The sequence below is a fragment of the Varroa destructor genome, unplaced genomic scaffold (assembly GCF_002443255.2).
Source record: "Varroa destructor unplaced genomic scaffold, Vdes_3.0 BEIS01000004.1, whole genome shotgun sequence".
NCBI lineage: Eukaryota > Metazoa > Arthropoda > Arachnida > Mesostigmata > Varroidae > Varroa > Varroa destructor.
In genome coordinates this window covers 32,983,998-33,006,109 of record NW_019211457.1, presented here as the reverse complement: position 1 = coordinate 33,006,109, position 22,112 = coordinate 32,983,998, and the positions used below count along the sequence as shown (strand labels likewise).

General features: G+C 45.1%; 2 protein-coding genes and 1 long non-coding RNA gene across 11 annotated transcripts in view; 2 read left to right on the top strand and 1 right to left on the bottom strand.

Annotated features, from left to right (window-relative positions):
* Positions 1-22,112, top strand: part of LOC147756104 (uncharacterized) — a 43,665-nt gene that overhangs the window by 3,226 nt on the left and 18,327 nt on the right. The window lies entirely within an intron of this gene.
* Positions 1-22,112, bottom strand: part of FoxP (forkhead box transcription factor P) — a 317,599-nt gene that overhangs the window by 289,148 nt on the left and 6,339 nt on the right. The gene's annotated exons all lie outside the window — the stretch shown is intronic.
* Positions 7,287-22,051, top strand: LOC111249845 (uncharacterized). Of its 6 annotated transcripts, none has more exons than XR_015325995.1 (4): positions 7,287-14,210; positions 14,827-19,074; positions 19,292-19,477; positions 19,694-22,051. It is a non-coding gene; the product is annotated as an uncharacterized LOC111249845 (long non-coding RNA). The 6 variants fall into 6 exon arrangements; XR_015325994.1 differs by having other exon boundaries at positions 14,434-19,074; XR_015325992.1 differs by having other exon boundaries at positions 7,287-14,608.

The window sequence follows — 22,112 nt, the reverse complement described above, 5'->3', positions numbered from 1 at the left end:
CTACCACCGATACAATTGCTTCCGGCGGTGTTTGCGATTGTTTACCCCTCCATCCCTCATATATATATATATATATATATATATATAAAATATATCGTAAAAGATAGAAGGAGAAGCGTGTCTGCTGTGTACAGTTTTTGCGCCCAAAAATCACCCTACCCACTACAAGGTTAAACTCCCTATAAGAGGCGCAGCTTTTTTTGTCCGACCTGATGACCACAGGCCGGCAGAGAGGCGTGGAATGACAGAATAGGGATTGTATGTTGACGCCCACTCCGCTTCGAGGCGACAGCCAGACAAGTGGAATGGCAGATCGCAAAAGGACCTTATCAGCAGAGTGTCTTCAAGACGATTTCGAAAGTTGCGCATCCGTGGCAGATCATCCAATCCATGAATCGTGCATGAAAACCGGGTACATACTTCAAAGAATGAGAAATGCATAGAGATATATATATATCATACATCTGCTTTTTTGAAAGTGTTTATATAGTAAGTGATGTTATGTTCTGTATAATTGAGGTAAGCATTAAATAGAAAATTAAAAAAAAAAACTAATAATATTATCTTAATGTAGTAGTACTTATTTTACTTTAATGCGCGTATCTGTCTGTTATAGCCTCGTGCAAGTGTTTAAGATGCTGCTGCAAATTATGCCACCATTAAAGCGCAATGTGGCGTGGGGTAATCACTCAGTCAGTTCATGAAGCGGCCAATTGTAGTCTAACGAAATCAAATGTGTCATAATTCAAATCAGGAAAGAAGAACTGTAGTCGATTGTGCCGCTCGCTGTAGCTGTAGTCCTGGCGTCGGCGAAGGCTGCAAAAAAAAGAACGAAAACGAAGAGGCCGAGGAGTTGCCAAGGCACTGACGCGATCGTGAAAGCTCAGCCAGATACTGGGAGAATGCACGTTCATCATATGGAATAGCTTCGGCGTTTGCTGCGATATTGATGCAGCGAACAGCTCTCTACGAAGCAAACGATAGAAAATGGTCGGGCCGCGAAAAGCGGGCAGGCACCATCAAACGGAATAGCCCATGAAAAACAGGCAGACGTCGCTGCTGCTCCTGCTGCCGCCGCCGCCGCCGCCGCCGCCGCCACCGGATACTACTGGCGATATACTGCTAACAAAGATACTGGGTGTGTCCTAAGTTGCGCGCCTACACACTCTCAGCGGGAATGTATGAGGTCACGCGCGTGCAAGAGAGAAAGAAGAAAGGACAGGGGGAGGGAGAGGTGTGGGAGGGCTTGATGAAAGCGAGAGTGAGGGAGATAGATAGAGAAAGCAGCAGAGAGCTGTGTTCATGATGAAAGTCGAGGAAAAGGGTTGGCTATCAACGACGAAGAAAAAAACACCGAAAAAGTGCCACTCTATGGCAGAAAAAGTAACGGAAGAGTGGAAATGAAAGCGCTCTGCAGCAGCGTGAAAGCGAGCAATGGAGTAGTCCAATTCTCAATAAATCATCTTTACTAGCAGGAACAGCGGCCCACGGCATGGACAACGCTCCCTGCTGGGGTAGCAAGGTTAGCTTAGCTTTGGTTCATTGGCCCGACAAACGCAGGACCGGCGGCAGGCCATGATACTGTGAACGCATGCTCTTACTCCTATCGAGTCATCTCGGGTCCTGGCGCAATGACGACCAGAAAAAGAGAGAAGGACCCCACGAAAAAAGTACCTCGTACAGCCTTTGTTGACGCCGCCGCCGTCAACCTAAATCTTGTTGTGCCTGGACTCGATTAGATTTTTGACGAGTAGATGAGCTGACTGGAATCAAAGAGGAAACGAAGCTCGTCGCGGCAGGAAGAGGCGAAAAAAATTCATGACAAGCGACCGTGGCGGCAGTAGCAGTATCAAAGTTGGCAGAGTTAGCAGCAGTCGAGCAGCAGCCATCGATGACTTCTACCGCCAAAAAAAAAGTGTCACCGTCACCGGAGGACTAGTTTTAATAGAACTGATGTCGCCAGTGTTAGCTAGCGCCTTGGCTAGGCTGATGGCGTAGATGAAGGCAAAATAGAGATGAAGGTGGAAATGCAGAACGATGAGAAACGAGTTGAGCTAGCAGAGAGCACGACGATAAAAAATGTCACAAATCCCTTTTCCTCTTCATTTTTACTGTTCAACGATATTCAACGGTGCATCGACGCGGGTGGCTAGAGTAGGCCAGTAGGAATTTGCTGTTACTAGTAGCTCAAACGGGGCTAAGGTAAAGTAAGGACAACCAGCTCGATAGGACAAGCGCTCAGGTCGGATTGGTAACACCTTCCCGCCTTGGAGAACTGATAGCGTGGCAGGATTTCTTTCAAGCGCATGAATGAGCCGCCTAGACAGACGCCACAATCGCAAAAGCTTTCTACGACGTTCTGTTATATTAACCTACATACAATATATGGCAATGATTCTGATTGATGTTGCTGTGGCCGTTAGTGCTGCCGCAGCTACCACTTCTGCGCCTACACAATCTGGTCGTCCCATTTGTGTTGGTCGACGGTCTCACCCAACCCGAAAGTTCGAAGGGGTCGGCAGGCCTGGATAGCATTCGAATTTATCGAATGGTGCCATCCGCAGCGGTACGAATGTCTGTACGGCGGGCTGCCAAAGATCGATGGTCGAAAAAAAAAAAAAAAAAAGAAAGAAAAAATATATAAATAAAAATAAAAATGAATTCGCCGGCGAATCTGTTCATTTGGCTCTCTGATCTCGTTGCGCTCTAATATACTCTACCCGAACGAGCAGCATGTATGTGTCAGCCAGTATATTGTATAATGGAAATGAACGGGGTAAATGATGCTATGCATAGAAAGGGGAAGGTGGTCAATAACGCAATTAAATGACTCGTGGCCAAGATAAGACCGAAAACGAACTCGATGAGCTTGTATAAGCCAATACATGGGGCAACAATGGTAAACGAAGATACTGAAGCACTCGTAACTAAAACAGATATGACCTACGATTGGTAGGAAACTGTTGTCGCAGGGGTTACCTAAAGTAAAAGCCCTATGAACAAATTATATATACACACATATTCAAACAGCCATATATCGGGACATGATGAACTGCAGCCCATCACCGAATGAATAATTGCGATAATATCTACTTTTTTTTTTTCTTTAGTTGTCATCTTTGTCATCAGTTAACTTTCTTCGTTGAATATACATTGGAAACACGCCACACCGCACAGCCTAGTAGCAGAATGCTATCTGACACAACCCGTCGAATTACTCCACTGTATTCTTCACGCTATCTTTATTACTGTTACCTTTAAATCTTCTTTAAGTAACTTTATCATACTCTTGAAGTCACTACAATCGACAACATTCGATAGGAGTGAGATGATAGTCATCGATCGTCCGCTATTTCTCTCTATATTTAGTATCGGCCAAACGCTGCAGCATCATCAGCGAGCCACCAATACTCTATCGCGCAGCGTGCTATGTTTAGCTTGCGCGTGGTGGATCCGCGTCTAGGCATCTTTTTACCATCGACTCATCTGGCGATAGGCGACTATATCTAAAGCGACACCAGCAACGGTCGAATCAGCAACGTGACCTTGACATTGGCTGGGGGACCGCGGACGCCTATGTCTGCAACGAGATATCGCCGGCAGCTGCAGCAGCATCCGACGACTACCCCAACAACCAGCATTACTAGTCGTTATAGTACAGTTTCCATTGTGCTTGTAGTAATAGCATAAGCCTACTGATAGTGATAATGGTAGTCGTTGTAAAGCACCCCTCGACGCAGCCGCACATACGCATACACATATGTTAAGAGCAAGTAGCTAATATGTGTTGAAGGCCTAGCAAGTCTATGGAAGGCACACTAGGAGAATCAGGTTGACTCTTAAGGTGGCTTAGGAAAAGTTTTCCTTTTCTTCCATGACCTTTTTTCCCTAGTTATTTTTGAACCTCCAAACTAGCACCGCAACGCAATGGAAATACCATAGAGTGGATACTGATTCTGATATTGTTCAGTGATCTCATAAGGTGACCGGACAAATCGACAGCTTTAGCCTAACGCAGCTTAGGATAAGGTTTCTATCGAAAGTACGAAAAGGCATGTTTCATTGGCGAGTTTATTTACGTGTCCGCTGAATACGGTTGCAGAACCTACATAAACTCAAACAATCTCTATACATCTCGTCAAAGCAATAACACAATATGGTAGCCACTGGTACGTAACTTTCTCACGAGAAAAGGCCAACACAGGTACGGGAAATGTGAGAGTGCAATGAAAGCTAATTTCCGTTGCTTGATCACCTTGTACGTATGTTAGCTGACCTCATAACACCACCCCGTAATACGTGCTGCTAATAAAATGTTTTTTTTTTGTTGTTTTTTTTTTGTATCAGGAAATGCTCGTACTTTAACCATATTGCTCCTGGCTGGCCAGCAGCAATGTTACAACTTTTCTCATAATACCATATGTTAGTTTAATGTATTGTCACAATCAGCATTTGAAGACAACTAATAACAATCATTAGCGTCACCATTTTCTCTCACGTAACGAGCAGCTCTAGGAGTAAAAACAGCAACAGAAACTAGGAAACGCGTTCGTCAGATGCCGGCAAAAACAGGTGGAGCCGACAGTAACATCTGCTTTGCGTTCCGATGGCCAATACAATGCCATCGCAATGCTACGATTCTTCATCGCTATCTGTCCCATTTTAGTAATACGTATATATTACCTACTTTCCGTTTTGTTGAAAACGCTATGCCACTCGGTTGATCGCTACGGGCTTTCTTTAGAAGCTCAAAACGAGCCGCAAAACTTTCAATAACTTTTTCCAACATATATCGAGCGTAATTGGCAACATTTCTTGTTCCCTAAAGCTTTTTAACTATAAAAGACTTAGTGTTATAGACGCCGCTTTTCGAAAAAGCCCACAACAAAAAGGCCAGCATCTTCGAGTCTCACAAACAAGACGGCCACGGCACAGGTACCAATTTCGTATCTGCAAAATTGCTCCTTTAATAACCTCAATATAAAAAAATGTGCAATAACAAGAGCTACTATCTCGTCTTGACAAGTAGCCACATAAAGTCTTTCACTATGTCTCTGTAACGAGACCCGTTAGAAGTTTTGTAAAAGGTGATCCCCATATTACGGTTACTTCAGCCCTTAGCTAATTTCAAATAAATTGCCATAGAAGGATTTTCGTTGTACAGACAAGAGCACTAATACAGAACATATATGAAATTAGGGTTCGCAAGTGAGCGCATTTTTTAGTCTTCGTGTCAAATAGATACGCTAGCCAATGATCCTCCGGGTTACTGTATCATCTGTGTCATTGTTTCTGATTTCCGAGTCGAGAATTGAACTCTGCCTTCGCTATTGAATACATAGAACTTCGACAAGCTCTGGCCGAGACATGAAGCTAGCCAAGTTACCCGTCCACTGAAGTGCTTCCGATACGGCAGAAAGCTCCTGTCGGAGCACTGAAATACAGGGCCTGTGTACATTATTTCAATTTGTACCTCTTCTTCTTGCAGGATTAGCTATTGCTGAGGGTCATTACTGAAAGGAGTAACATGGTACGATAGAATTCGATTTGCAATCGTGCCCCCTATTTATATATCTAAGTTGTTCCTCTTACATGGAACGATTTAGAAATCTCAACAGAAAAAAGGATAACCTCGACGCATCGTCACTTGACTGCCTCGATAATCTACATGGAGTATATATCGAGTTCCGGTCACTTATGTCATGGCATGGCATTTTAAGAGATCTCTGCTGTTGTTCATTGTGGACTTCACTCAGGAATGTTGCAAGCAGCCATTTTCACTACAGACAATTGGTATATATTATTTACTAGCCAAAGCAGACGAAATGATGACTACGATGAGGTAAAGAGGAGTAGTCAGGAGATAATGCTTCCTTATTTTGCTAATAGTAAACCTGTACGAAATACAGCGGCGTGCGCAAAATATCCAGCGTACACTGTACAGTATCTGTCACTCCGCATTCGGTTATCGTCCGTATTCTATTAACTCAATGTTTCTTTTAGCTACGAAACAACATTTATGTTGTTGGTAAATATGCTTCATAATAAATTTAATAGACGACCCAATACGACCGCTGTTACAATGATTTTGCTGTGACGACTCTAATTAAATCCTGCTTCCTTTGTCCTGATAACGATATGGTCGTTTTCGCCGCTGCTGTTGCACGACCCGATCCGCCTGACGCTCAGCTGATGTTGATCAATAGGTCAGTTCCCACGGCGGTTTGAGCAGGTAGAGGCCGTTATCGCTGTTCTTCGTTTACGTGTCCGTCCCTTTGTCCGTATGTCTCTTTTGCTGACTGATTGGCGACAAAACATCGTTGGCGGCAACGACCGACCAAAAGGCATTTCTGTTTGTGATGCTATGAAGAGTCGTTGCTGTGGAACGGCGTCATCTACATACACATTATGTGAAAGCTCTTCAGTGAACCTCCTATTTTTCTATGCTGCAAGGACAATTAGGGATGGAGACAAGCGCGCGTAGGCGTCATAAACGGACGGACGGACGGATGGACGCATACCGCCATAGTTAGCCAGTACTGCTGGCAATAGGCCATCATCGTAATATGACTATTGTTATTTTTACTCTCACAACGACTGTTCATCATAGAACTAGCATTTTGGTATCCGTGAATGGCGCAAAAAATAGATGCGTTCTTTGACGCATCTGCTGCATTGGCTATTCTGATTCGTGTTAATAACCACAACAGCACCAATGACAACAGCAGCAGCAGCAGCAGCAGCGTCCAATCAGCAGCGGATCAGGTCCTTCTTCGACATTTGTTCTGGGTATTTTCAGCTTCTTCCTCGTTTCCGGCTTGCCCTACCCTTTATCGTTCGGTGTGCATGTGCAAATGCCCCGTGTCATTTGAATCTGCTGATGGATATCGGTGTTGAAATAAAGCACGAATGAATTTATGCGCATGTGCTTGTATTGGCTAGCACCTTATCGCTACTTTTTCATTATTATTCTTATCATCGTTGTTGTTACCCTGTTATCGAAGTCGCTACCCTGAGCATCTCATTAACCGAACACGCAACCAACAAAAACTGCCCCAGCCAACGAATCGTAGCATCCAGAAACGTAAAAGAAAAAACGAATTATCGTGCAGTAGGGGTAGCCGCGACTAACTATTATTTGCAGTCCTCATTGTTGTTGTCACCGCCGCTCGCAGATAGGGGGCTCGGTGCCGGCCAGCTGACGCGCACAGATACGCACACGTATAGATTCTTATATATACAGACAACAAGATGCAAGGTCATCATCAGCAGCAGCAGCAGCAGCAGCAGCAACGTTAGTTGATGGTGACGCCAGCATGCTTCGACCATTAGCGCTAATATAGCAGACTGTATTATTATCACCAGTAGTAACAGTTGTAGTAAACGCACATCAGGGCCGGCCGGTCGGCCAGCAGCGCCAGGACCAAACGCGGTAACAGCGTCTTCGCCGCGACGCCAACAACAACAGACGACCAGTATATTGCCACGTACCCAGTCGTTATAATATATTATCCTATAGCGTAGCTGTATATATTGACGCGGCGGTTACTGTTGGCAATACCGCCAGCACTCGACACCGCGCGTCTGCTTTCCAGCTAGCTAGCTAGCTAGCGAGGCCAGGCCAGGCCAGGCCAGGCCAGGCCAGACCAGACCAGACCAGACCAGACTTGCCGCCGTCGTTGTTGTTTGTAGAAGCGATGACGTTGTTGTAACGCCTTCGGAGTTTGCGGATGTCCTCACGCACCAGCGGGTAAACAGCGACAAGCCGATCACCACCATTAACCATAATAGTTAAACAAACAGCCACTTATTATTAACCAGCTTCAACCAATACGACAAGCGTCAGTGGCGTTTGGCAGAGCTGTGTACCGCGCGCTCTGTCTGCCAGCGTCAGTTTGCTGGACCCGCTCACTTGTTTGTCTCTTCTGAAAACAATAACAACGACATCGACAACGACGGCAGTCGTACCACATCAGCGTGCTGATAGCGACGGCCGCGAAGGAAACAAGCACACCGATCGCCGATGCAAAGAAACGCAATAGCGCCAAATGCCACGGCTAATGCTGATGGTGGTAACCTTGGAGATAGTTTACAAGGGAAGCAAATCGTCGTAATAATACACAGAATGCTGATACGGCCCAGAATGCCGCAAGCGCCCGCCGCAACCATGGCGGCGACAGTGATGACGAAAGCGACAACAACAACAATTGTACCAGCTGTGTTGGCTTCCGGATATGCAAAAGACCGATGTCTATCTGCTAGCCACGCGAAGTCGTGCGCTAAAAAAACACTCTTCTGATTCGTCTCAAGTCGAGGTTTTTCTTTATTCCCGGTCATATTGCTTAATACATGTGAAACAATTGTGTATTCGAATCGTTGTGCGATGAACGTGGAAAAAAAGAGCTAACGCGGCTGGTTTATTGATACGCGGCGAATCGTCCACTACTACAGTGCAATAACCGTATTTTCACCATATGATATGGTCAACTCCTATGCTACACACTCCGAAGTGCTCGTAAGGGTCTGCACTGCGTTCGTTTTTGTAGCTTTAAACTTCGGACCTTCTGCTCCTTTCAGCCCAAGCGAATCGGGCCAGTCATGTACAGATTAACTGCCCAAAACGATAGAATCGATCGCTTGCCTCTGCTGAGCTGTCAGGCTGAATTTATACGCGAGTCAAGTGTCCCCCGGAGTTCGGTCTGTCGATAAGTTCAGCAGCTTAAACGCGACAAGCTGGAAACGCGTAATCTGACAGCGAACCGTCTCCCCGGTCTGTACCGTCTCCCCGTACTTAACCTGAACATTCGTCAGCAGGACGAAGAACCTTCCACTGCAGTGTCCGACGTAGCTGGATCGTGCAACTTTTAGCCTAACGTCTACATATTGCATTCATGAACTACTGTGTAGTTTCGGTGGCACAACTTACATACACATCGTTAACTGTGTTGCGGTTGCGTTTTAAGAAATCATAAAAGTAATGTCCATGCCATAGTCGTATGTTCCTTGTATCTTCTTTGCTAATATCTATCGACGGGCCTGTCACCTACTTCAACGATATATAGCTCAAGGCCAACCCTCTGAACGTATGACACCTGTTCACCCACGATCCTAGAGATTTCACCTCACCTATATTATGAAATCTAGGAGAAAAGAAGTTCGTGGATAAAAAATGTCGACAATTCTGGGCCGGCCAGGGCCAAAGAAGGCGCCAGGCGTTACGCAGGCGGATGCCCACCGCCGTTAACAGGATCGATTGTCACTTTGTCAATACTGTTTAGCTACTACTATTGCTGCTATCGTTGCCACTGGCCAATACGGCTAACGTCATTAGGTGCATTTTCATCGAAGCGTCCTCTCGATCCGCTTGTTCTCTGACAAGCGCGTTTCATTCTCCGACTCGCTGATTTATCTACTGTAATAATAACAGTAGCTTTACCAAGCCACCGTCTCCCTGTTTGTCCGTTTGACAGTTGCTTTCACGTGTTAGCGCTGCAGACCAGACTCGGTGGAAGTGGTGACGGCGACGGTCGCTAAGGACAGCAGTAACAGCATGTCCTACCACGTAACACTGTTTAGAAACAGTCTGAGTGATGGCCCAAGTTAGCCGTGCAATTCCACCTATATCGGCGCGCATCATTGCCGTTGGCGACGGTGGGAAGACCCAATCAAACGAAGCAACGCAAGGAAGAAAATACCGGCGCTATTAGCGGGTAGCGCAAGTGACAGACACAGAGATTGTCTATAGAAGCATTATTGTCTGTAGAATAGTATCCGTCAGACCATTCAGACTGGATGATGAACTCTACTTGATCGTAAATGCTAACGAAAATATGCTATCGAAAGCTAGTATTGCTAATTAATTTGTATCTGTTGTAATCTATTTCTAGCTTTCCCGCGTTGCTACTTGGTTGGATATTGGCTAATAGTCAGCATCCGGTCAACCCGCCAAATTCGAAAGTCGTATGTTTTTCGTTTGTTCTCCTCCTCACGTTTGCGTCTATTACTTACGGATAAATTAGAAATTAAGATCCTACTAATACGATTTTTTGCAATTATTCTTGGGTGATTTTTCATCACACATTCATGCTTTTTTCCCCTAATCTAATCTAAGATTAGCACAAAATTGGGCCGCCTAAATTGAAGTCATCCCTTCAGATATCTTACTATCGTCTCCCAGCAAGATGTTGCCTACACAAATGCATATAGAAATTTTTTACATAAGAGTAAATTTAATTCGAGAAGATATGAAGCGTATGTACATACATATATTTTAGATGCTGTTCTGTCTTGTTGCGAGTTACGCTTACTTTTTACTCAGGCCACATCGACTAGAAACTTAGAACTGTCAGGTTCGGAACAGGGTCTGATTAACGAAACAGTGTATAAGAACGCAGTGCCGTTGATTATAACAGGTGTCTTTCGAACGATATGCGTAGCATAGATGGTTTAGCGATCGAAAATCAGTTTCTATGCGACGAGCGTTTGGCGGCGCGACGTCATTTCGTGCCGGATCGTCACGAAGATGGTGGCCCATAGACGGCTCAGGGTCCGCTGTCAGCGGAGACTAACATCATATCAAATAAAACAGAGTTTAAATATGACAAAATCATCTTGTACAACGGCTGTAGGCGAAGTGCTGGGTAAGCGTATAGCATAACTAGTAACGGTTAGTATCCGGCTACAGGGTAACGCTTTGATTCATCCCTAACTATATCTTTACGCCTCAAATATCGTACACGCATTATCTCGGTTACCTGTTGATCGGATGAGTGTTTGACCGTGCTAGATGGCGTCCTGGATTTCTACCCATTCGCCGATACCAGAATAGACGTACTTTACTAGTTCAAAGAAGGTGTATTTTGCCGGGGTCATCCATTGTTCGCTAGACGATCCAAGCTACATTTGCCCCGGAAAGAAGATGTCTTGCTTGACAGTTCATAATTGTCTGCTTTACGCGAAAACACCATGATCTAAGAGACCCACACTCATACAATCATTCAGCTGTACAATACGACCTAATGCAGCACGTTAGCATGTTTAAAACAAACACTCGATTGAAGTCTCCAAACAAAGCAGCTAGATCGACTCAGTGGAAATTGATCAGTAATACCATCGTCATCTTATCTACGAGTATTCAGGTTTTCGTCAATACAGGCAACGATGACATAAGTTTCATATAAAAGTCTTATCGACACATATATCTGGCAGCTCATTCTGTTCCGGTTGCGCGTGCGTACAAGCGCATAAGGTATAGACGATCTAGCAGTGCTAACCAAAAAAAACCCGGTAGAACTATTACTGCTGCTGTTGTTGGTAAGTAGGCGGCGGTATTGTTGCGTTGCCTCGGCCTAGATGGCTTTGGTTTAGATGGGCATATATATATATGTCTATATCGTTGGGTATAAGATGACCATCGTCAGCATGCCATATAGCGATCGTGTAGAAGACAGCGCAGGACACACCGCTCACAGCCAACGCTCACAGTAGCCTTTGTTTAATTGCCATCGGCAAACGCAAATTGGCAGGTTCGAACGGGGGCACTAGAAGCGGTCTCGTACGAATACAGCGCAAATTAGAACAATAATTATAATAACCCAGTCGTTTCCACTGCTAGTCATGCATTTTAGTAAAAAAAAAAAAAAAAAAAAAAAAAGAGACTGTCATTAGGAAAAGTATCAGCTGTACCGCAGCTGTGTACTTGTCTGTCCGCGTTGAAGTTGTTGCTCGTGTCTATTTGAGGCAGCATTGGTGACAATAAGGCTCATTGTCGCTGCCATCGTATACTTCTACGACGATAATTTTCGTACGTTTAGCTTAACTCTCCGATGGAATTCGACCGGGCTAGCGGTGTGGTACGTTTTCGCAATCACGGGCAACGGTCTGATGGATGGACGAATACGTGGCCAATGGCAAGGGACGGCAATCGAAAGACAATTAGGTGAACAGTACGTAAGTGGCAATGCGCGAATCTGCATAAGTGGTTAAAATACTAAGGGCAATAGATCGCTGGCCTCGGCAAGCCACCAACTCGTTTGCTGGTGTTGCCTTGCCCTAGCCTACTTTGCTGAGCAGGAGAGGAAGGTGCGCTCCGTTTATGACCGATGGTCAGGTTTATAGCAGATAGTCAGATACTAGTAAAGCCATAGATATAACGGTGACAACAATAAAGACAAGAAGCCCCACATCCCATCATGGCATTCGCAGTAGTGGAATCCAAGGAGACTCCGGAGCTGGAAGCTGTGAACCAGTTCACGCTGTTGAAGATCGGCCGAGTAGAGAATCACACCGTAACAAAAGTGGCAGATGAAAACTTGACTTGTGATCATAAAAGTATCTATACCACTGTCTTAAACATAGATAGCATGGCAAAACTTTGCAAATCACCAGTGTTGGCTAATATATCGGAAGAATTGTACTATAAGAAACACGTAGAAATATAATGAAGAATTTCCGCAAGAAACCTCTATCGGAAATTGATATCTACTACAATTATTAAAATGATCGATCAGAAACTTTAGCAAAAAAAAAAAGTGCGAAAATTTCAACATCGAAGATAGGTTAGACGATCAAGTTTATGCTATCGAAGTGTTTTCGACAGATTTTCCTGTCGGAACGTTTTTATACCGCTGGGTCAAACAGGACATCTGCTAAATTCGACAGTATCGTCAATGAGGTCAGTTGACGTATTAGAATAATTACTCAGGGTCTACCATATCCCAGGCACAGTCTGGCCTTCAGCGATACAGATATGCTTTCACGGAACCGCGATCGGAATATAGAAAAACTTTATACGTTCCTGTAATTGTCCAAGGGTATACCATATTTTTTATAAGCAATCTCATCGCAAGCGATATTAAGCCCGCTCGGCAGCGAATGCGAAGATGCAAGTTATCTAAAGCGCTGCGTGGCGTTCTACTTCTCACGTGAATTAAGCATTGTTGGACAGAAAAATTGTCTTAGAAATCCGCCAAACGGCGTTTCTGACGCCGCCCCTCATTGCTCAACAACACTTAACTTTACGGGCACCCAATTGAGCCTTCTGGCTAACTCTAGCTTACTAGCAACAAATCAGTCCTAGTTCTGGTTACCTGAAAAGACGCCATCATTGCTAAAACAATAATGCGGGTAGAACGCGGCAGAAAACACAGTTATCCCGATCACGTATTTGGTTGAAACGACAATATACACAGTATTTGCTATTATGCAGTGCTTTTGCAGTTAATTTACCAGTCCCGGCCCGTCGCGTGCCGTCGCCACGTACTACAGCAGCGACGCTGGGCGTACCACCGGTGCGTAATAGGTTTGTATCAGTTCCGTTATCTCTGTTCATCGGTTTCGCACCTGCTAACTCATTCATCATTGCCCTCGTTTGTCAGTGAATGGCTATATGCGCGTTTGCATTTGTCGGCTACTGTGACCGCTTTCGACGACGGCACCGTAAACCAGAAATGGTAGCGGAGAAACAGAGTTGTTCCAGTACTGATGTAACAGCTCACGTGAGACTCACACGTGTAATAATTAGCGCACCGCACGTTTTCTCCCGCCAACTGCCGATGCGATGAGGACGCCAGACAATAGCCAGCACTTAGCTGAACAGAAATAATGAACGACGGATAAAGGAAAAAAATCATTAAGTACGATACGTGTCCGACGTGGTACGCAGCGGCTGCTGGGTGAGGGAACAACGAACGTTCATAAAGACGACACGCAGATTGGAAATATGTCCGATCTGGACATGATGGAGGGGATCGGCGTCTAATAGAACACGCGTCCCGCTAATGCAGCTGGCCCTCGTAAAAGGTCGAAAGGGTTTCTATCCTTGGTGTTGTGCTAGCAGTTGAGTTACTGGGTTCGTTCTGCTTGATTTTGCTACCGAGTTTTCGTTACCGGTGCGCTGATGAGAGCCTTTTCCAAGTCGGGGGGATATTAGTAATGGCCATGACGATCGTAATGATAGAGCGGGATCTCCACTCGCGGCCTATGTTGCAATCGTCGTGATCGACTCCTCCGAAGAAACCATTGGTAACGAGGACTGATTTCGCCTATAAAAGTGACAATAGTTCACGTTGCTATGTTCACGCATATATGAGGCCGGACTGGGGGTAACCGTTCGTTTGTACTCTCGTCTCAGATATACTGCATCATAGAGCTGACGTTTGAAGCATGTCATTTACAGCCTAAAGCTGCCAAGATTCTTCGTTTCGCATAGCGTAAGTAAATATTCCAAACTAATAAAATTATTGATGGTCCTCCTATGGTTCGACTTCACACGCTTTGGCTGCAAAAATCAATTTCCCAACAACGACTCATAGTAATTAGGGAGTAAGTATGCGAACCAACGAATGTTCATTACGGTAACCCGCAAATAAATAAGATTTCATTTATACGAAAAGTATTACTACTATAAAGAGTATATTTCTGAAAAAAAAAAAGAGAAAACAATCTACTCTCGAGACTGCAACGGGTCTCACAGACTTTACTGGCCGTGACCCTATACGAGAATTACTTTGCACGATGATATCCGAAGGCTGGAAAACAGAAAGCGACGGTTAATCAGTACCTGATCGTCAGCTTGGTGTCATCTGTCTGTGTGCGTAAGTCTTCGAAGGTACGCTAACTACCTGCTATTTATTTACCATATTTGACGCTTGCTCACAGCTAAAACCTGTACTTATACCAAGATGGACGGCACCCACTTTTGGCGACCACTTGTGCGTGGTTTCATTTTGTCAGTTGGGTACCGCCGGATCCGCTGCTGCTTTGTTATTGTTGTCGTTGTCGTCAGCGGATCGTTTGGTATTTTCTTTTCCTGTTACTCATTTTCAGCTCCCTGTCAATTGCTTTGCGGGGGTAACGGCAGCCGCAGGGGACAAGGTGCCGCGTGGGAGGTCTGGTCGTGTTTCCGTCCACCTGCGCCATCGGCAGCACTAAACTAACAGCAACGGAAACTGCGACATCAACAATTTGCGCAAAATTCGTTTTAAGAAAGTTCCCATTAGAGCTTCATCATCAACACCATCGCAAGGTGCTGCTCGTCATCTTACAATGATCGTCGGCCGTTTCGGTGGCCGGGTTTGACAGAGCTGGAGCATTTCGGTAACAGCGTGCTTTTTCACGAGCGTTGTGTTCACTTCGTCGTCGAGAAGGTTGGTCCACAGCGTCCGCGTACCGTCTATTTAGTTCGCATTTATCTGGCCCGCTGTGGTTTGCTAAGGATGCAGAATAGGCAAGGAGAGGTTAGACATTTTGCGTCATCACCGCAAAGTACCGGTGTCTCTAAAGCCAAAACCACTACCATCATCATTTACGCCAGCATCACGCATCTCTGCTTACGTTGCCTGTTAGTCTAGTTGTTGGCGTTCACTGCAGTTACCATTGCCGCTGCCGCCGCTGCTGCTGCTTCCGATGTTGTCGTCATCGTCGTTGTTGTTTCCAATAGACTCACCCCTCGTATTTGATCTTCGTGTTTGTAAGCAACGGTATGGAGTGAACATGCCACGTCTTGCATGTCTGCATTTTCGCCGCTCTTACACGCAAACAGGCGTACTCACATCTGTATATTTAAGAGCAGCAGCAGATACAGCTGGCTGCAGTGACTGTTTCTACTGCGTCGGGTCCTTAACCTCATCGCGTTGGGAGACGCGACGAACTAAGTACCGCATCAGCGACATCAAACGCATCCGACACTGGGCGGAATCGAATAAATACGCGGAAATACGTGCGCCCTCCGACACACAAACGCATCGAACGCCTCTACGGTCATACAGGGGCAGAAGAAGTCCGTACTATAGAAATATGAGCATGACGGTGACCAGGAGCCGTCAGCGAGCAGCCCGCACAAATTTATCCTTGATTACGTTTTGCTCTTATCGTCGTTTACCGTTGCTTCTGATGCCGCTAAAGTGTTTCCATCACTCTCATCTACGGAGTCCTTCTGCAAACAACAAAGAAGAAAATGGCTTCGATTCTTATCGTCGCTGTCGCCATCGCCGATAAACAAGCCGACAACTGTGACATAGTAGCATAGCAGGGAGGAATCTTTCAACTCGGACCAATTTTCTTTGTGCTTGACCAGACGGTACGGTGTAAACGATACGTGCATATGGACGTCATGCTGCCGGAAGGCGCCTGAACGCCGTTCGGTGCGAATGTATGATTCAGTTAGGACAGTAGTTCGATTTTGTTGTATTACGGGATATTTTTCCCGCAATTGGATTTTCTGCCGGTAGCTGGTGGCTTCCATAGGAAGAGGAAAAGCGGCCATGACATAGACAGGAATGAATGAAATCAGATCAGATAGTTATGAACTAGTGTCTGGTACTGTGCTATACATAAGGGCATGTTCGTTTGAAATCTACAAACAAAGGGAATGATGCGAACAATTCGGGTATAGCGACTGCCACCGACTATATGGATCGCATCGGCCTTTCTTCACGTCGCAGGGTTGCACGGCGACCAGAAACGGATCCCAGCATCAAACAGGTCGACAGAAAAAGAACACCACAGGCAACAACGTACATATTAGGAATTATTATGTTTTTGGAAAAAGGACCATCTGTTTGCCCCGGAGACTAACGGCCATATTGTTCCGCTTGGCTTCAGATACCACATCGCCGATTCTAGCGGCCGCCACAACTGTCTTTCTAACGACTTGTCTAATGATCAGGAGATAAATCGATAATGCATATCTCTCTCTATTTCTCGTCACTAGAACCAGCATGTCCTGCTCAAAATTTCATATACGCAGGTAATTTAAATTGCAAACATTTAGTCAGTTATAGCAGCAGCGGCGGCGGCTACGGTGAGGCAATTCTCAGTACGTTCTATCGACTGTTGTGCAACGCCCTCCCTTTAATCGATACAACGTTCGTGTGGGAGGGATTTAACGATTATTGGTCGATAATATTATATTATTAGACAACGGTCGGCATTTTAGAGGGCTATTTTAGGCGCCGCCCATCACCTCTAGTCACGATATCATTTGGATTACGTACACACGTTCAGTCACTAAGCGCTCTATCTACGGTGTATTTGTACTAGTGTATTAGATAATTATGACATGGCATATAAACCATATTGTTTGCATAGGGTGGATAGGTACTGTTTAACTACGTATGTAAACGTGGCATATAGTGGACGTTTGACCCTCGGAAGAACTAGAGGTGCCTGTATGTCGACCACTTTCAGCCGGTCTGACGATAACAGGACAATACTACACAATCTATGTGGATAAGGTATTTTGTTTAGGATCGGGCTATTGAGCCTCAGCTAGTGCTGAAATGCTGCGATTTGCCCGCTGCACGGGGTGAGAGTCAGTTGACTGAGACGCACTTGGGCCTACTAAACGGTTCTCCCAAATGGCTAAATTTAACTAGAGTTTTTCTATGCCTTCTACATAGATCCCAAATGATACGGCGATGGATGGACAAAACTTCGTCCATAATCTCCGCCCACTTTTCCGTTAGTACTCGTTGGGAGCAAATTTCTCATAAACTATAGTATTACACATTAGACAAACAGAGCCATATTGTAACTAGCACGGCATCGTATCGCTTATGTGTCATTACGTATAGCAGACTATCATGCTATATATGCTATATGTTTAGAAAGAGGGAAACAATAGAAGGGAAGCAGGTTTCTACGTATGCATATTCTTTTTCCTAGCTACCGCCGCCCCTAAAGCGCCGCGCTAGAATCTGGTCACCTGGTTTCTTACGGCGTTTCGAATGGTCGATGCTGAAGTCAGACTTTAGCCATCGGACGTTGCGATTGCCGTCTTCCAGGCGACCACCTCGTCGTCTGCCAGTACGTATTACGTTCCTTCTGTTCTGGAAACTTCGCTCCTAATCGATCTGCCAGTACGTCTGCAACAGCGGCGCAATGCTGTGGGTAGCTTTACTGGACGAGCGCGGCATTTTCGCTCGCGTTTCCAGAGTGCTGCCGAATCCAGGAGTTGATGATAGCGGCGCGTGCGTCGCACGCGTCTGAAGCAGGTTGATGATCCATTCAGAAAACGATGAGGAAGCCGAAGAGAAAGGTGAAAAACGGCCACGGCAACGATGAAAAAGGGGAAGAAATTTGAAAGAATAAAGTGTCCGGCTCCAGATCCGAGCTAACAAATGACAACAGCTGTGCGAGCGCTGGCTAACCGAGATGAAACAGGGTAGAATATACCCCTCCCACCCAGTGACACCGAGAATTGAGGAGGTCGGTGTGGGGGGTTTGTCATACAAGGCTACTAGAGGAACTGCCTAGCGTTAGCAGCACAGCCACTACGGGTGCTGCTGTTACCAGCAGATGATCGGAAATCAGACAACTGAATGGATCTGACTATAACATGACGCGATGCCGACGTGGTTGCTTTGCAACTATACGACTCTTTTTCGTTCTCTATTCTCACTTTTCCCCTCTCTTTGCTCAGTCACGGCGGAGCCAGTGATAGAGGTAACGGCAGAGTACTGGCATGATCGTCATCGGATGGAGCTGATCCATGCGGCCCGTTCTACTCGACCAGTAGAAACCTCTTTGGTCTATCATCCCCTCAGCTCTTCAGTCCCCTTCATCCGTTTTGAATGGAACCCCACTCGGGTCGCCTGATCGTGGTCGAAGCAGAGGAGCAGAATCAGGAACAACAACGAACACCGGAGAAGACGCCATCCCAAGACGATGAGAGTCGGACTCCGTCGAATGGAACTAACTTCGTGAAGACAACATCGACAGCACCGCGATGGCAGCGGCTACGGTGGCGACAACGGGGGATGATGCCGATGTCGCACCATCATCATCAAAAAAAACACAGCCAAGAAGATAAAGAAAACTTCAGAACAATGAAAGTTGTTCTCCGTGGAGAAGTCTTTTTCTTTTCTACTCTTTCTTCCCATTTTTTTTGATGTTGATTCTCTCAGTTTCTGGTTGTGTACTTTGCTTTTCGTCTGTTTGTTTGTCTATCTGTCTGTGCGTGCGTGATAGCAATAGTCAATGGCGGTAGAAGCCGAGATGCGGCTCAGCACCAGTGCCGAGGACGTTGATCCTTCCCACTACAAACATTATCATCGGATGAACTGAACCAAACGGGTAAGGAATAAAGTCAAGAAGGGTTCACCTCGTGTCTTGTTAGCTTTTTATTTAAAACATATATATATATATATAAAATGTTCCACGTATGTGGCGATATAGAATACATTGAAGCACATTATCACCATAGCTGAGTTTTCTGTTCGTATTTGGCTGTCTTGTTTTTTTTTTTTTATCTTTTTATAAGATTTCTATCTCCGGTACCTATTCTGTTTAGATGTTGTCGCAATTTGAAGCTTTCGTTGAGGCCTGCATCGTATCCAGATTGAATACTTACGACGGTACTGCCGCAGCGACAATACAAATGAACACAAGCTACGTTTGCACTAACGAAAACCATGCCAAGTCTCTAGTTCAACGGTACTAGGAAGTGCCCCATCGACCATATTAGCTAAATAACAAAGTAATTATAGCTCTGCTTTTTGTTTATTTAACATGAGTGACACAGTAACGGTCTAAGGATTCGTTGTACTGGTTTTTTGATTCGGATATGTCCAGACGGCAATTAAATAAGGGCCATGTTCAGATAGTTTTTTGTATTACATTTAACAGAGCATGCAAACAATAACTATTCATTAAGTTTTCTTGGTTTCAACATTTCACTTGGCCATTATTGTAGGCGGAGCACACGGCTACTTTACCTCACATTGCCAAGGAAGACGTTGTCAACTGGCCGTTGAAGAAGCCAGTGCCGATCACCTCCATCCAAATCAATCAGTATCAATCAACAGAGGTGCCGACGCTACCGGTTGACCGCATTGCGTCGATCATCGTATCTATTACGACATTGCTGTTTCAACATAGACCGTACAAGATGCACTGTAGATAGCGAAAGCACACGGATAATGGATTTCATTGCAGGGAGTATATCGATAGGAAACAGATCTTCATTTGAACCCACATGATTGCTGTACTTCTGACTTTACTACCGTGCAGACCTCGACGCCGCCTGCACACGCATAGACGTGACTGGACGTTATCCGTACACGGCTTCACGACAGTCACCGATCATCAAGCGCTGTTTATGGAGTGCGAGAGCATACAGCATGAACGTGCATCTAACAAACCCTTAGGTAGAGTCTAATCGAATCGGTTATGATACGTTATCGTACGAATACGTGTGCACGTCATTTGAACGGCCTATGCTGAAGCAGCTTACTAAATCAGCTATGGATATCTGAGCTATCATTCTTTATCGCCGTACTTACTACCTGAGAAAAGCTTTTCAATTGCTTATGGGAGATGGCTATTAACTGGCTTGATATCTTTTACTTGTCATTTTAACACAAGACCCACTAATCATACATCCTGTATACGAATGCCTGCTTGGTTGAAAGAGGTCCCATCGACCGGTACTAATAATAAGTCTACGGGGCTATAGTTTAGTATTCTCCGGCCAATTCAACTGACACGCAGGCTACAAAGCTGTTTCAAACGTGCGCTGTCATCGTTTAGTCTACCATAAGCTTACATCCAGTCCCGCGAAACTCCAAACAACAGTAATAGCAACGCAAATAATAGTTATTAGTACTATTATTACACTGAGTAATAATAATGGTAGTAACGGTCTAATAGGAAGCACGGTGGTTACCCGCGGCACGTCAAAGACCGAAACAAAAACAACGACGCGGATAACAATAACGCACTGCCAGCTGACTTCAAACAAGACGTCGTGAAAAGCGGTAGCTACAGCGACACGGTAGTGGGGTAGCGGGCAATACGTTGAATCCCAATAATCGTAAATCATTGCCCTTCAGCAGAAACAGCAATGGTAGGAATAACAACATCAACACCAGCTCTGTGGCGAAAAATAAGATAATGGAAAAGCATCGGTGTTGGCGGCGGCGGCGACAGCAGTAAAGCGAAGCAAACACGTTACGTCTTCAAGAATCTCTAGGCTTCGACGTAATTGGAGGATCTGTCCAGCTGTGCATCTGCCGATCCGTTTGTTTACCCGTCTGTTCACCGACAACAATAACAGCAACTGGGACCAAACTGCTGTTTGAATCGGCGGTGACGCACCGCTCGGAACGTGTGGGGGAAAGAGATTCGGAGAGGCAAGAAAGCACGTACTATCGACAGATACAGTACGAACTGTATATACGCCGAATACGATACGATCAGGATAGAAGGCCATTTGATTCAAAGGTCTGTGACGGCGGTGACATAGGCCCGTGTCGACGCAGGGATAGCTGGGAGCGAGCAACGCCGAGGCGATTCCTGTTCCATCCGTCTGCTCGGTACCGCAGGAACTGATCTGTAAGAGCGGGCGCGAGTTCGACTTTATAAAGGATAAACCTTAATAATCCACCAGTATCATTTGCGGTTATTCTCAAGGAAGAAGCGTGTTTACATGTTCGCGTTTGTACAGTGAACGCAGACACAACACTATAATATGGCAATCGTGCCAAACCCTCTAAGGTATCTTCTAGTAAGAATTATCAAGAAATCAGTAATTCGATTTAGAGACGATTCATTTCTATCGATGGATTTAAGAATGATAATAATTATTTGTTGTGTTACTGTTTCATTGCATTAAGAAGAGCTGCTAGGCTGTACTAAGGGAAGAATAGGACACCGACTATTTGTATGGCTTATGAAAGCAAACTGCAACAAACTTTATCTAATTTATAGCGCCAAACTCACTGTCATCTGCGTATGCACAGTTACCTCATGAAGCGTTGTAAGGATATTAGTAACTAAACTATGTTATACTTTAGAGTAGTATATTTGGGTTGTTCTAGGAACTTCTGTCGTGTGCCGATTTCCGCTGGCCGACTATTTAATCAATCGTATTTCGATGTATATAGCTATAATATTGTATTCTACGTACGGTCATAATTTGGTGCACAAAATACGCTCCCTTATTAATTGTGCCCCAAATACGATAATAGACGACCTTCTCTGTATTCACACTTCAGACAGGCAGCATAGGCACCATTGTGCCTAATGTAGGCCAATAAAGTCTCGCTTGAAATTGTACGGTGTTTTTTATAGATTAGCTTTAGTAAAAATGTATCAGTCCAACGCAATTGACG